The sequence below is a fragment of the Crinia signifera genome, chromosome 9, assembly GCF_055691185.1.
Source record: "Crinia signifera chromosome 9, ASM5569118v1, whole genome shotgun sequence".
Classification (NCBI taxonomy): Eukaryota; Metazoa; Chordata; class Amphibia; order Anura; family Myobatrachidae; genus Crinia; species Crinia signifera.
The window spans coordinates 24907907-24922015 of NC_139225.1; the positions used below are offsets into that span (position 1 = coordinate 24907907).

The following is a 14109-nucleotide window of genomic DNA, read 5'->3' on the forward strand; positions in this document are numbered from 1 at the left end:
TAGGGGCCTTATTCTGGTTCACACTCTCAGAGACAAATTCCTTCTCAGATGGACAAAACGATGTGCAATGCAGGGGGGGGGGGGGTTGGGCAGATGTAACATGTGCAGAGAGAATTAGATTTGGGTGAGTTATTTTGTTTTTGTGCAGGGAAAATACTGACTGCTTTATTTCTACACTGCAATATAGATCTCACTTTAAAAAAAAAAAAAAAAAATCTAACTCGCCCCACCTGCAGTGCACATGGTTTTGTCCATTTGAGAAGGAATTTGCCTCTGAGAGTGAACCAGAATAAGGCCCCAGATGCACAGCAAAGGTCATTTACAAAGGTGGAGGTGATCAGGGCAGATCTCGTTTTGCAGAAACTAGCTGCATGCAGACCGTGGCACTGAGGGGGGTAGTCAGTGTCAGGAGAAAAGAGTTCCACCACCTCTCCAGGACCACTTTAAGTCCTGGCTATGGGCAACATGCCATCTTCAATAGAACTCCCATCCAAGGTGCCCATACACATTACAATTATTGTATACAATATCGCATCTTGGTTTTGCGATGAGATGAGATCTAGTACAAAAAGTATGTGCTGCACTCTCATTTCGGGGGACATTTACCAAAATGGATTCGTAGAAAAAAGGTGTATTCGTAGGGAGAAATACACCTTTTTTTTACGAATTTGTATTTTCGGGATATACAATCCCAAAAATACAACAATTCGTATTCCTAAAGATGGAACATTCGTATTTGTATTTACAAATACGAATGTCTACACCAGGGGTGTCCAACCTTTCACCTTCCCTGGGCCACATCAGAAGATGAAAATTTGGTTTGGGCCGCACATAAAATAAAATAACAGTAACGATACCTGATCATCCCAAAAAAACATAGAAAACATAGTTAACAGATTAAATTTACATGGAAATGAAGTTAGTGAGATGTTTGACATTGTTTCTCACATTCTGACACAGAGAATAAGCCGAAAATTCACATTCTGACACAGAGAATAAGCCGAAAATTCACATTCTGACACAGAGAATAAGCCGAAAATTCACATTCTGACAGAGAATAAGCCGAAAATTCACATTCTGACACAGAGAATAAGCCGAAAATTCACATTCTGACACAGAGAATAAGCCAAAATACACATTCTGACACAGAGAATAAGCCGAAATCCACATTGTGACACAGAGAATAAGCCGAAATCCACATTCTGATAACACATATGCCCCCACAGTGCCAGATAACACATATGCCCCCACAGTGCCAGATAACACATATGCCCCCACAGTGCCATATAACACATATGCCCCCACAGTGCCATATAACACATATGCCCCCACAGTGCCATATGACACACATGCCCCCACAGTGCCATATGACACACATGCCCCCAGTGCCATATGACACATATGCCCCCACAGTGCCATATGACACATATGCCCCCACAGTGCCATATGACACACATGCCCCCACAGTGCCATATGACACACATGCCCCCACAGTGCCATATGACACATATGCCCCCACAGTGCCATATAAGACATATGCCCCCACAGTGCCATATAAGACATATGCCCCCACAGTGCCAACACAAATGCCCCCACAGTGCCATATAAGACATATGCCCCCACAGTGCCATATAAGACATATGCCCCCACAGTGCCATATGACACACATGCCCCCAGTGCCATATGACACATATGCCCACACAGTGCCATATGACACATATGCCCCCACAGTGCCATATGACACACATGCCCCCACAGTGCCATATGACACACATGCCCCCACAGTGCCATATGACACACATGCCCCCACAGTGCCATATGACACATATGCCCCCACAGTGCCATATAAGACATATGCCCCCACAGTGCCATATAAGACATATGCCCCCACAGTGCCAACACAAATGCCCCCACAGTGCCATATAAGACATATGCCCCCACAGTGCCATATGACATATGCCCCCACAGTGCCATATAAGACATATGCCCCCACAGTGCCATATAACACAAATGCCCCCACAGTGCCATATAACACAAATGCCCCCACAGTGCCATATAAGACATATGCCCCCACAGTGCCATATAAGACATATGCCCCCACAGTGCCATATAAGACATATGCCCCCACAGTGCCATATAACACATATGCCCCCACAGTGCATTATAACACATATGCCCAACAGACCTGTATTAAGTTGCACCGTCTGCCCCTCCACCTTTAGCACTGCAGTGGGACCCAGTGCTGTCCGCCCCAAGACACCAGCAACACACAGCGCTGTACCGCCAGACATGCGTCCTTCCCTCCCTATGGCTGCCGACTGCACACAGACTAGAGTTCCCGCCTCCACCGACGCCTGACATAGTGTAAGCGCCGTACTCCAGTGCGCGGGTGCGTGGTGACGTCACCCGTGCACTCGCGCACCTCCGCAAAGGACTGCTGGGACCGGACTAAGTGCAGGAATCAGAAGAAACATCAATGTTCATGCCTGCAAAAGTGCACTGGGCCGCATTACTAGCCAACCTGGGCCGCATGCGGCCCGCGGGCCGCGGGTTGGACAAGCCTGGTCTACACCATCGATAGGATACGACAGAAATCACCATTCAAAAGAATGGTGGTTTCTGATTTACTAAGCATCCGTACTGATAATACGGCTGCTTAGTGGTGTAAAACACCCACGCAAATACGACAGGAAAATAGAACACCATTTTCCTGTTCTATTTGCTTTAAGCCTGCACGGATCAGTCAGATCCGTGCAGGCTTCAGTGTAAAAAAAAAAAAAAAATATTAAAAAAAAAAACGGCGTGGGGTCCCCCCCACAGCCGAAACCAGCACCAGGCTGACGGAGCCTGGAGCCGGTAATTAAAAATCAGGGAACCCGACAAATAGGGGTTCCCCGATTTTTAACAACCAGCCCCAGGCTCCAGGTCCGGGGCTGGTTCCCAAAATATGGGGGACGAAATGACTAGGGGTCCCCCGTATTTCAAGAACCAGTCCCAGGCACAACCAGCCAGCAGGGTAATGTCACAGCCGGGGGACACTTATGATATAAGGTCCCGCGGCCAAAACATTAACCCTACCGACCAGTCAGCCTGGCCAGGGGCCCTGGGGGAGTGGGGACCCCCCCCAATGAAGGGGTCCCCCCCTCCAGGGCTTACCTGACCAGGCTGAAGCCTGGTACTGTCCCCGATGCTTATACACTGGGATTTTTTGTCAGAGAGAGACTGACAAAGAAAGAAAAAAACGCTTTGTGGGCGCACTCCTTTTTTAGTTTAGATACAGTAAATGGTGGGTTTTTTTTAAACTAAAAAAGGAGTGCGCCCACAAAGCGTTTTTTTCTTTCTTTGTCAGTCTCTCTCTGACAAAAAATCCCAGTGTATAAACATTGATCTCAAACGCCGGGCGCACCGCCAACCCCACAACTACTAGAAATCTTTTTTCCAAAGTAGTTTATAACTGTTGGTCTCAATAATTTATTAATTATCAAATTCACAGTCTGTGCGGATCTACACCCCCTTTTTTTTGTTTACTGACTCACCTGTCCCAGCGCGACGTAGTCCAGGTAAGTGTCTTGGCAAAAAAACAAACCGACACGCGAAACCAGCCGGACTACGTCGCGCTGGGACAGGTGAGTATGGTTTCCTTCCACAGCTTCCCAAATGGATTTCGTCGGATCCGGACGGCAACGGCGACAGCGACGGTCGACATGGAGCCAGAAGACGACACAGGACCAGAAGACGACGACACAGGACCAGGACATCAGGGCTACCTACGGAAAGAAGATAGGTAAGTATCAGTATGTGTGGGCTTTGTATGTATTAAAGTTTTATTTTAAAAGTGTGTCAGTGTGTTTTGTGTACTATTTTTTTAACTGTGGAACTGCAAGTGCCAGCGGGCCCTTTAATGCCCAGCAGGCTGGGACTTGTGGTTCTCCAAGTCCCAGCTTGCTGGCACTTGTAGTGCCACAGTAAAAAACAATAGTTTAATCTATTTTTTTACACCATAATCAGCCCGATGCCCACCGCCCAGGGGCCTCGGGGACAGTACCAGGCTTCAGCCTGGTCAGGTAAGTCCTGGAGGGGGGGGACCCCTTCATTGGGGGGGTCCCCACTCCCCCAGGGCCCCTGGCCAGGCTGACTGGGTGGTAGGGTTAATGTTTTGGCCGCGGGACCTTATATCATAAGTGTCCCCCGGCTGTGACATTACCCTGCTGGCTGGTTGTGCCTGGGACTGGTTCTTGAAATACGGGGGACCCCTAGTCATTTTGTCCCCCGTATTTTGGGAACCAGCCCCGGACCTGGAGCCTGGGGCTGATTGTTAAAAATCGGGGAACCCCTATTTGTCGGGTTCCCTGATTTTTAATTACCGGCTCCAGGCTCTGTCAGCCTGGTGCTGGTTTCGGCTGTGGGGGGGACCCCACGCCGTTTTATTTATTTATTTATTTTTCTATTTTTTTTTACACCTTGCAGCCTGCACGGATCTGACTGATCCGTGCAGACTGCTACAAATAATTCGTATTAGCAGCCGTATATACGGCCGCTAATACGAATTCCTACGACATCGGTGGGTTACAAAGCAGTCGTAACTGACTGATTTGTAAATGACCCTCCGGAACACGACTTTGCATACGACTGAAACAGTCGTATGCAGTCGTAGGGAAAATACTAATACGAAAAACTCGGTTTTTCATATTAGTAAATTCCCCCCTTCATTGCAAAACCGAGATGCGATGAGATGTGATATTGTATACAATATTGTATTATTTATATACAATAATTGTAACGTGTATTGGCACCATAAATGTACCCCTCTGATGCTGCTTTCACACTGCAAAACCTGCTTTGACTCGGTTTTTTAAATGTTTCTTTAAACGGGTCAAAGCAGGTTTTAACCCCTTTCACATTGCATTTTGTAAACAGTATATTACTGGTTAATAACATTTTTTGTACCTTTCACATTGAACCCGTTGTGAAAGGTACAAAACGGTAATTAACCAGTAAGATACCCCCCTCCCCTGGTACCTGCCCTGCACCCCCCCCCCTCCCCTAGTACTTGTTCTGCGCCCCCTCTCCCCTGGTACCTGCCCTGTACCCCCCCCCCCCTCCTCTGGTACTTGCCTGCATGGGGGATCTGGGCAGCAGGGTCTGCCGCAGGGACCCGCCGCACACTGCGCATACCGGATGGACCCCGCTGCCTCCCCAGCAACCATCAGCCGCAGGGAGGGACCCGCAGTACAGTGCCAATGCCGGATGGACCCTGCTGCCTCCTCAGCAACCATCAGCCGCAGGGAGGGACCCGCAGTACAGTGCCCATGCCGGATGGATCCCGCTGCCTCCCCAGCAACCATCAGCCGCAGGGAGGGACCTGCAGTACAGTGCCCATGCCGGATGGATCCCGCTGCCTCCCCAGCAACCATTAGCCGCAGGGAGGGACCCGCAGTACAGTGCCAATGCCGGATGGACCCTGCTGCCTCCTCAGCAACCATCAGCCGCAGGGAGGGACCCGCAGTACAGTGCCCATGCCGGATGGATCCCGCTGCCTCCCCAGCAACCATCAGCCGCAGGGAGGGACCTGCAGTACAGTGCCCATGCCGGATGGATCCCGCTGCCTCCCCAGCAACCATCAGCCGCAGGGAGGGACCTGCAGTACAGTGCCCATGCCGGATGGATCCCGCTGCCTCCCCAGCAACCATCAGCCGCAGGGAGGGACCTGCAGTACAGTGCCCATGCCGGATGGATCCCGCTGCCTGCCCGGCTCCCCTACGCAGGCAAGTACCAGGGGAGGTGGGTCGGGCGCAGGGCAGGTACCAGGGGAAGGATCCTAAATACCGTTTCAGACCCGTTCAGACTGCAAAAAAACAAAACGGGTCTGAAATGGGTAGGACACTGCTTTTTTACCGTTTAACAAATACCGGTATTTGTTAAAAGGTTAAAGCACCCTGGAGCTTTCACACTGCAGCTCTACCCATTTAAAAAGGTTAAAAAAACGTCAGTTTACCGTTTAAGAGCTGCAGTATGAAAGGGGATTTTCAGTTTCAGGGAGATTATAGTTGGTAGTAGAATTTTGCACAGCGCCCCATTGAGGGGGCGTGTCTTGCTCCACCCAACAGGTGTGTCTAGTTCCATATATGGAGACCTAAAAGTGAAAAGAGATTGTGAATGTGGCACCTAGAAGCGTGGGTGTGTACCGCTACATCTGAGAGGAATCTTTTAAAATGACTTATAACCAAATGTAGATGAGCCCCAAAGCAGTTAGTAAGAGATACTATACTTGGTAAAGTGCTGGGAAATGGTGCTGATGATTCAATGTAACTGTATCTATATCTCGTTCCTTTTTTCCCAACAAATTGTAATGGTGTAATGTGGGCTAGGTGAATTGAGGGAGATTGCTAGACTAATGAGGGAGAGAGGGAGATTGCTACTATTTCAGGAAGTCTCCTGCATAATGCAGGGGGGTAGGCTACTATGGTCTGTAGTCAAAGTGCTACAATGTAACTGGTTATTTCTCATACAATTATTCCATCATTCCCCATACACAGTCACACACTACACAAGTGTCATATCACATTAATCAGCAGTCTCCCTATGCGTCTTGGCCACATTGGGGGTTATTCTAGTCCATTCTTTCTGACAAAATCCTTCTTAGATGGACAAAACCATGTGCACTGCGGGTGGGGCAGATGTAACTTGTGCAGAGAGAATTAGGGTGGGGTTTTTCTTCAAAGTGGGATCTATATTGAAGTGTAAAATCATGCAGTCAGTATTTTCCCTGCACAGAAACAAAATAACTCACCCAAATCTAATTCTCTCTGCACTTGTTACATCTGCCCCCCTGCAGTGCACATGGTTTTGTCCATCTAAGAAGGATTTTGTCAGAAAGAATTAACTAGAATAAACCCCATTGTGTTGTACTGTAACTAATACACGTGTTCACTAGAAAAAAACGCTGTTATTCCCCATTCCCCCATTTCTAATTAAAGACCACTTTCCATCTCATATCTTCTGATCCGCCGCATCGCTGTAGTAAATTCTACAACCTGTGTATAATAAAGAAATGAACCACGTGACAAAAAACTCTCCTGACAGCAGCCACATCCAACTGTAGATGTATCCAGCCACCACAATCCCAATGCACAGCTCTGATTAAATCTGACCCTGCCGGACTCCCCATGAAAGGTACCCTCCGAGTCCCATACGACCGTACTGTTATTAAGTATTCAGTCTGTGGAACTTGCTGTTCGCCCGTGCATGATATTTATAGCTGGAGCACAATGTAATTCTATGTCCCCCTATCCTGAGTCTGTGCTAAGCAGCGATGTGCATTTAAAAGCAACACATGTTTTAATTAAAATGGGTATTTAAAGACAATGGATATGAAATTGAGCAATAAACACCGGATAGAGTATTTATGGATTACAATAAAAAGACACTAGGAAGAGACGGGAGACGTCTGTGGTTGGCGGGATCTGCATTCTGATTGGTGCAGGCCCAGTGATTGGCTCCCAGGGGCTTCTGTCGAACTGCGTCTTTCACTGGGGAAGTGGACGTTAGATCAACATTGAATGATGAACTGCTTACTACTGACACCACAATGTCAACAGGTATCATGTCGGCATTGTGGAAATGTCTACAAGCAAGGTGCTGACATGATTCTCTCAGTCATCCTTAATTTTGTGATAGTTAGATTCAGGGGAGCCCCCCAGATTCTGGAGTCCCTAGGCAGCTGCCTAATGGTTTCTATCCTATGTCTCTGATTTCCATTCACCTCAAATACAGTAAGTAACAATGGATGGATCCCAACCGTCGACAGGGTCGGAAGGTCGAAACAAGCGTTAGGCCGACAATGGGAAGGTCGGCAGTCAAAAAAACCTCATGTCAACCTGTTGACCTTCCCAATGTTGAACTAATGCTTGTGTCAACCTTCCGACCCTGTCGACCATAGCCAAGTCGACCTATTTCATGTGTCACCTTTGCCCTGTTGACCTTTAGTGGTCAACCTAATGTACTGTATGTCGACCTTCATAGTGTCAACCTAGTGACCGTATCCCCTAACAGCATTTGATGCAGATACGATGTAATGGTGTCCCCTTGGGTCAGCAAAAACTGCCACTCTCAGGAGATTAATCGGTACTCTTTACCTAGCACGGCGCCCACGATTTTGATCGTGGGCATCGCAGGTAAAAAAATCGCGGGCAACGCGGGCATTGAATGCACTAAAAATCGGGTGCGACGCGACCGACGCGATGCCCGCGATTTCCCATAGGGAACAATGTTAAATGTCTCAATTGACCCGATTTTTCAATAGGAAACAATGTTAAATGGCCCACAGAGGCCAAATAGCCACCCTGAAGTGTGAAATGGCCCCCACAATTGTTAACGCCACCCCACGATCAACATCAACCCGAAGCGTGGCGAGCGCAGCGGTGCGCGTCCTCCGACCTTTTCATACCCCCACTATCCACGTCGGCGTGGAGTTGAGAATAGAAAGTGTGGCGAGCGGACGCGGATACCTTCACAGGTAAACGCGTCCCTTCGCGGGCTTCACAGGTATCCGCGTCCCCTCGCGGGGCTCGCTGCGCTCGCCACACTATTCTATTCTCAACTCCACGCCGACATGGATAGTGGGGGTATGAAAAGGTCGTAGGACGCGTACCGCCGCCCCTCGCGGGCTCGCTGCGCTCGCCACGCTTCGGGTTCACGTTGATCGTGGGGTGGCGTTAACAATTGTGGGGGCCATTTCACACTTCACGGTGCCTATTTGGCCTCTGTGGGCCATTTAACATTGTTTCCTATGGAAAAATCGGGTCAATTGAGGCATTGAACAGGAAAATCGGGTCAATTGAGACATTTAACATTGTTCCCTATGGGAAATCGCGGGCATCGTGTCGGTCGCGTCGCACCCGATTTTTTAGTGCATTCAATGCCCGCGATGGCCGCGATTTTTTTACCTGCGATGCCCACGATAAAAATCGTGGGCGCCGTGCTAGGTAAAGAGTACCGATTAATCTCCTGAGAGTGACAGTTTTTTGCTAAGAGTCTCCATTCTCTCCACCAATGCCTTTCGACCATAAATGAGGTCTTCTTCTAGGGAGTCGGAATGGGAGTCTATCTACGGTGGTGGCGCAGCAGCACTTTATACCGATGGTAGGACACCATAGGTGGTTTGACTCTTTGATGAACATCACTAGGTGGATACATATGAATGCTGCAGGCCAATCAGAGAAGGAGGACAGGGCTAAGTGCCGCACTGCAGGGGGCGGGGGCTAAGAAATAGCAGATGAAAAAGCCATCGATGATGTAGAAACATTGCCTTTGCCATCAATGACATCAATCTACAGTATGGCAAACCATTAGTGGTAGCCAAACATAGACGGTCAATCGCCTTCAATTTCATCCATCGATCTCCATCGATCTCCTCAAACTGTTGATCTGTTGCTGCATTCTGCAGAGAGTGTGGCTTTTAGTGGGCCTCAATGGGAGGCAGCCCATTGGCTAAGCCGACATGGGTGTGTCCGACTGAAATCGCGCACCTGCCACAGTGCAAATTTTAATGGTGCATCTGATAGTGAACCAAGTATCAGTATAAAAGAAGCAGGCCCCTGACCTCTGCCCTCCACAAGAAGCCTCTGACCTCATCATATTACACAGTTCGGAGCCGGAATCCCCAGGAATGAAGCTGCATCAATCAATAATACAAAACATGAATCTGATATTTTGAATATCGCACTACAGTGTATCACGCTTCCGCAATGCGAGCGCCGGGGCCACAGACATTAAGAAAAATCGATACGTCAGAAGCACTTCCAGCCCTGAACACGTTAATTATGTATTTTTCAGTTGACCGGGCAAAATGTTTTACCAACAGCACCGAGCGAGGTCTCTTTCTGTTTGCCATCGATTCCCCATTACTGATGAAGCTAGAAATTCAATAGCAATCAGTATCCGCCTTTAACAGCCAGAGAATAACAAACAAGAACTCGATATTTCCCGGTTTTCTCCTTTGTAAAGGGCGCAGGTACAGTACGTGGGCCTTTACATCCCATTCTGTCCAGCGTCGGACAAACGTGGGCAATGGAACATTAGGGAAAAGCCTCTAAGACTCTATAATCGTTTCCAGCTTATTGAGTTCCGAGTTGCAAAAAACATAATTATACAACATTAACGAAATGGAAAATGCGTCTGGGGTCGATAAAGAGAGACATTAACCCATTCTTCCCCACTGAGGATCTCTAATGCATACCAAAAGCCCTGAGACCAGCTCCTAATACTGCACTGTAGTGAGCAATAGGTGTATAAGTAAGGTTGGACTGGCCCATAAGGGTACAGGGTGGGCCCCAGTGCCTGAGGGCCACCAGCTGCGTCCCTACTCCCAATGACACCTGGGCCCTTATTCAGATCTGATTGCAGTACAAATTTGTTCTCAAAATGGGCAAAACCATGTGCACTGCAGGTGGGGCAGATGTAACATGTGCAGAGAGAGTTACATTTGTGTGAGTTATTTTGTTTCTGTGCAGGGAAAATACTGGTTGTGTTATTTTTACACTGCAATTTAGATTTCAGTTTCAACACACCCCACACAAATTTAACTCTCTCTGCACATGTTACATCTGCCCCACCTGCAGTGCACATGGTTTTGCCCATTTTGAGAACAAAATTGTACTGCGATCAGATCTGAATAAAGGTCTTGGTGTTGGCATGTACTTAGAGTGCGCGGCAAAGCTGTTAAGTAGGGGGCGTGGTCTTGAAGGTAGAGGGAGTGGCATAAGGAAAGCACTGCAGGTATAGCGGTGCCTCTGCAGGTACTTTGTGGTCTGGCCATTTGCATGGAATGATGCTGATGTGCTGCAGTTCCGCACAGACAGAAGAATAACAGTTTGGTTTGACTTAAATCCAGCACACCAGCTGCATCTCCAGTAGGCATAACCGCCTATGCATCCAGGGCTGCGGGAGACTACCACCAAAATCGGGAGCCTCCCGCATCTTCCAGGAAGGTTCCCATGTATGCATATACTTTATGTAGATGCTATCACCAACCCGGAATTTCCACATCGATCAATGATTCTCTAGGTTTTCTGCCAAGGATGACTCCTGACTTGAATGCTCGATGCGGGGTGGCCGAGTTAGAACTTTGATACAACGGCAGAGAATGTTCCGTCCTCTCAGCAGCGCGCTGGCAATCTCTTGGGCGACACAAGTACCCACTCATTTCTCAAGCACTCTCAAGATGAAGCGCGGGAGGTGCTGCCTGTAATCACACAGGAGCAGAACTGAGTGCCATCCGCACAAGGTTAACAGACAAAAGAGAAGGAGGCATTTCGCTTTTATGCCATTTGTATACATTGACGTGTCTGTCAGAGGCAAGCAGGTATATATACTAAAGTGCGGGTATATAGAAACCAAGATATTGCCAACAGTAACCAGATTCTACTTATTGTTTATCTAGCACGGTGATGGCTAACCTTGACACTCCAGCTTTTGTTGAACTACACATCCCAGCATGTCTTGCATCGGTTTTGGTATGGCCAAATAGCAAAACTGTAGCAGGGCATGCTGGGATATGTAGTTCAACAACAGCTGGAGTGTCAAGTTTAGCCATCACTCATCTAGCACCTATTGGAAAATAATAGCTCTGGGTAAATTTACTCAAGCTTCTATAAAAGAAAACGGGTGCTATAAATTCACTCCAATAGGGTGGTTGCTATGGGCAATTTTTAGAAGCTTTAGTAAATTTACCCCCCTAGATTATGATTGGTTGCTAAGGGCCACATCTATATTTCTAAAATGTAGATTATTAGATAGACAGCCAGTAGTACCCCTCTCACATTGCAAATGCCGGGGCGACCCGGGATTAGGACCAGAGTCAGGGCTGGATTTACAATGGGCCTATAGCTCCAGGCCCACCCTCCAAAAAGGCCCATTTTGTAGATGAGGAGTGGGGCTTTCCAACGAGCCCAGCCCCGCGTCGCTAGCCCCCCGGGAACCAGAGATACCGCCGGGCAAAGCTGGAACATTTTCCCCATAGGCTAATTCAGACCCCCACCCAGTTCTGACGGCTGCCAGTCCCCCAGTGCCACCCCCCCCCCCCCCCCCCGGCATCACAGAAGCTCGAGGTTATTCGAACCCAAATCGCTGGGCCTTCAATCTGATACTGGGCTGGTTCATATGGGTTAATTGGTTCCAGAGATATTGCGGGTAACCCAACTTTTTTATTTCTGAAATGTAATTTCATGGCTGTTCATGTTCTTTGAGAGCAGATTTCTCTCGAACCAAATGGCCCAGATTCATGTTACCAAGATCATTCGAAGCCCACTTAAAAGTTATCCAATATGATATTGTTTCATGCAAATGAATCAGTTGGTTCCAAAGTTATAGCCGGTTAAACGAAAGAGCCAGTTAAAGGGGGGGGGGGGGGGTTTCTCTTCCCTTCACACCATAAAAATGCAGGGACTAGGCTGGTGTAAAGGGGGCCATGCATGATCCTGGACCATATTCCCAGGTAAATCCCTGCATTTTCTGGTGTGAAAGGGGTATTATTTAAAATAGCCAGGACCTGCAGTGCTCTGAACGGCTGTCCCCGTTACCGCAAACATGTGTTCCCCCTTGGCAATGAGCATGTAATCCCACATGGCAACGAGCATGGAACCCCTGGCAATGAGCATGGAACCCCTGGCAATGAGCATGTAGGTAAGCAACACTTATGTAGCTTAATTTTTAATAGGCATTATGGTGTTCGGCAATTTTAAATGTGCGCTTTTTTGTGCAATGTCCCTGTTTGTGAAGCATATTGTGAATTTTGGCTCAATCCATTTGGTATAGTGTGTATTTTGGCTCAATCCATGTGGCAAAATGTGAATTTTGCCTTAATCTGTGTGGCATAAAAAAAATTTATACTCAATCCGTGTGCCGTAGTGTGAATATTGGCTCAAGTCGGTGTGAATTTTGTGTCATTCCATGTGGCATAATGTGTAAGAGGCAAGTACAGTACAAGGGGGTTACTATTGTGTTGCATGATTTGTATAAGGGGTATGGAGTGGTAACCTTAGGTGACCACATAAATGGTGCTGAAATGTTGTCTACCAAGTTTTGGCTTTCAGTATTTTTTTTATGACTGGAGTGCCGCCTCATCCAGCAAGTATCTTAGGACATTGGCATGCTGCGTTTAGATACCCGGCTTTGTGCGGCTTTGTGCGGAACGGTCAGCGATGCTGACCGTTCATACATTCGGCCTGCTATCATTTTGATAGCAGCGCCGATATGGACAGGGGCGCGTAGCATCCCAGCCGCTTCATACATGGGGGAGAAGCGGTATCAGTGCACATAACGTGCGCTGATGCCCTTCTTCCCCATATCGACACATCATACATCTGCCCCGTTATGTGCACTGATACCGCTTCTCCCCCATGTATGAAGCGGCCGGGATGCGGTAATGGACAGGGGCGCTAAAGCTTTCTTGCATTCAGCACACTATATGGGCAAATCACTGGTCTAGCTGGAAGGGGATCCAGGCATTAGATACACAGTCAATACAGTCAACAGGTCTACCACCATTGGTTGACATGCATTTATGTTGACATGGACAACAGTTCTAAACAAGCAAACGGACAATATGGTAATGGTCGACACAAAAATGGTTGACATGAGTTTTTTACAAACAGCCAAGGAGATAGTGGGCGTGACCAAATGGGCTGGCAGTGGGCAAGCCATTCTTGGAGGGTAAGGGCTGTTTCACACGCTCCGGCTGCTGCCGGGCGGTGAAACCCCGTACATCCCTACCATTGCACACAATAGTTTACAATGGTAGGGATGGCCACAGCCCGGCAGCCGTCCCTTCCAGTTGTGACATCCGGCTGCAACCGGGTGGCCGGGCCGTAGCCGTCCAGTGTGAATGGACACGGCTTTTGGCCGTGCAGGGTTTCGTCGCCCGGCAGGAGCCGGAGCATCTGAAAGGGGCCTTAGGAAGTATCTCAAAGGCGCTCATTCTTCCAGGCACTACTCAACCAGCAGGTGTCCTCTCAGTAATCAGCCCTGATGGGGATATTCTCCAGGATACAGTATATCTAAAGCCCTGTACACACACATCGATTTGCTCTTGATTCGATGTTAGATTCGATT

General features: G+C 48.2%; 1 long non-coding RNA gene across 1 annotated transcript in view; it reads right to left on the bottom strand.

Annotated features, from left to right (window-relative positions):
• Positions 1 to 3364: 3364 nt before the first annotated feature.
• Positions 3365 to 14109, bottom strand: part of LOC146036529 (uncharacterized) — a 108291-nt gene continuing 97546 nt past the window's right edge. The window contains exons 3-4 of the long non-coding RNA XR_014460830.1: positions 5996 to 6133; positions 3365 to 3767 (exon numbers count right to left, since the gene is read on the bottom strand). This is a non-coding gene — a long non-coding RNA (uncharacterized LOC146036529). The remainder of the gene's footprint in view (positions 3768 to 5995; positions 6134 to 14109) is intronic.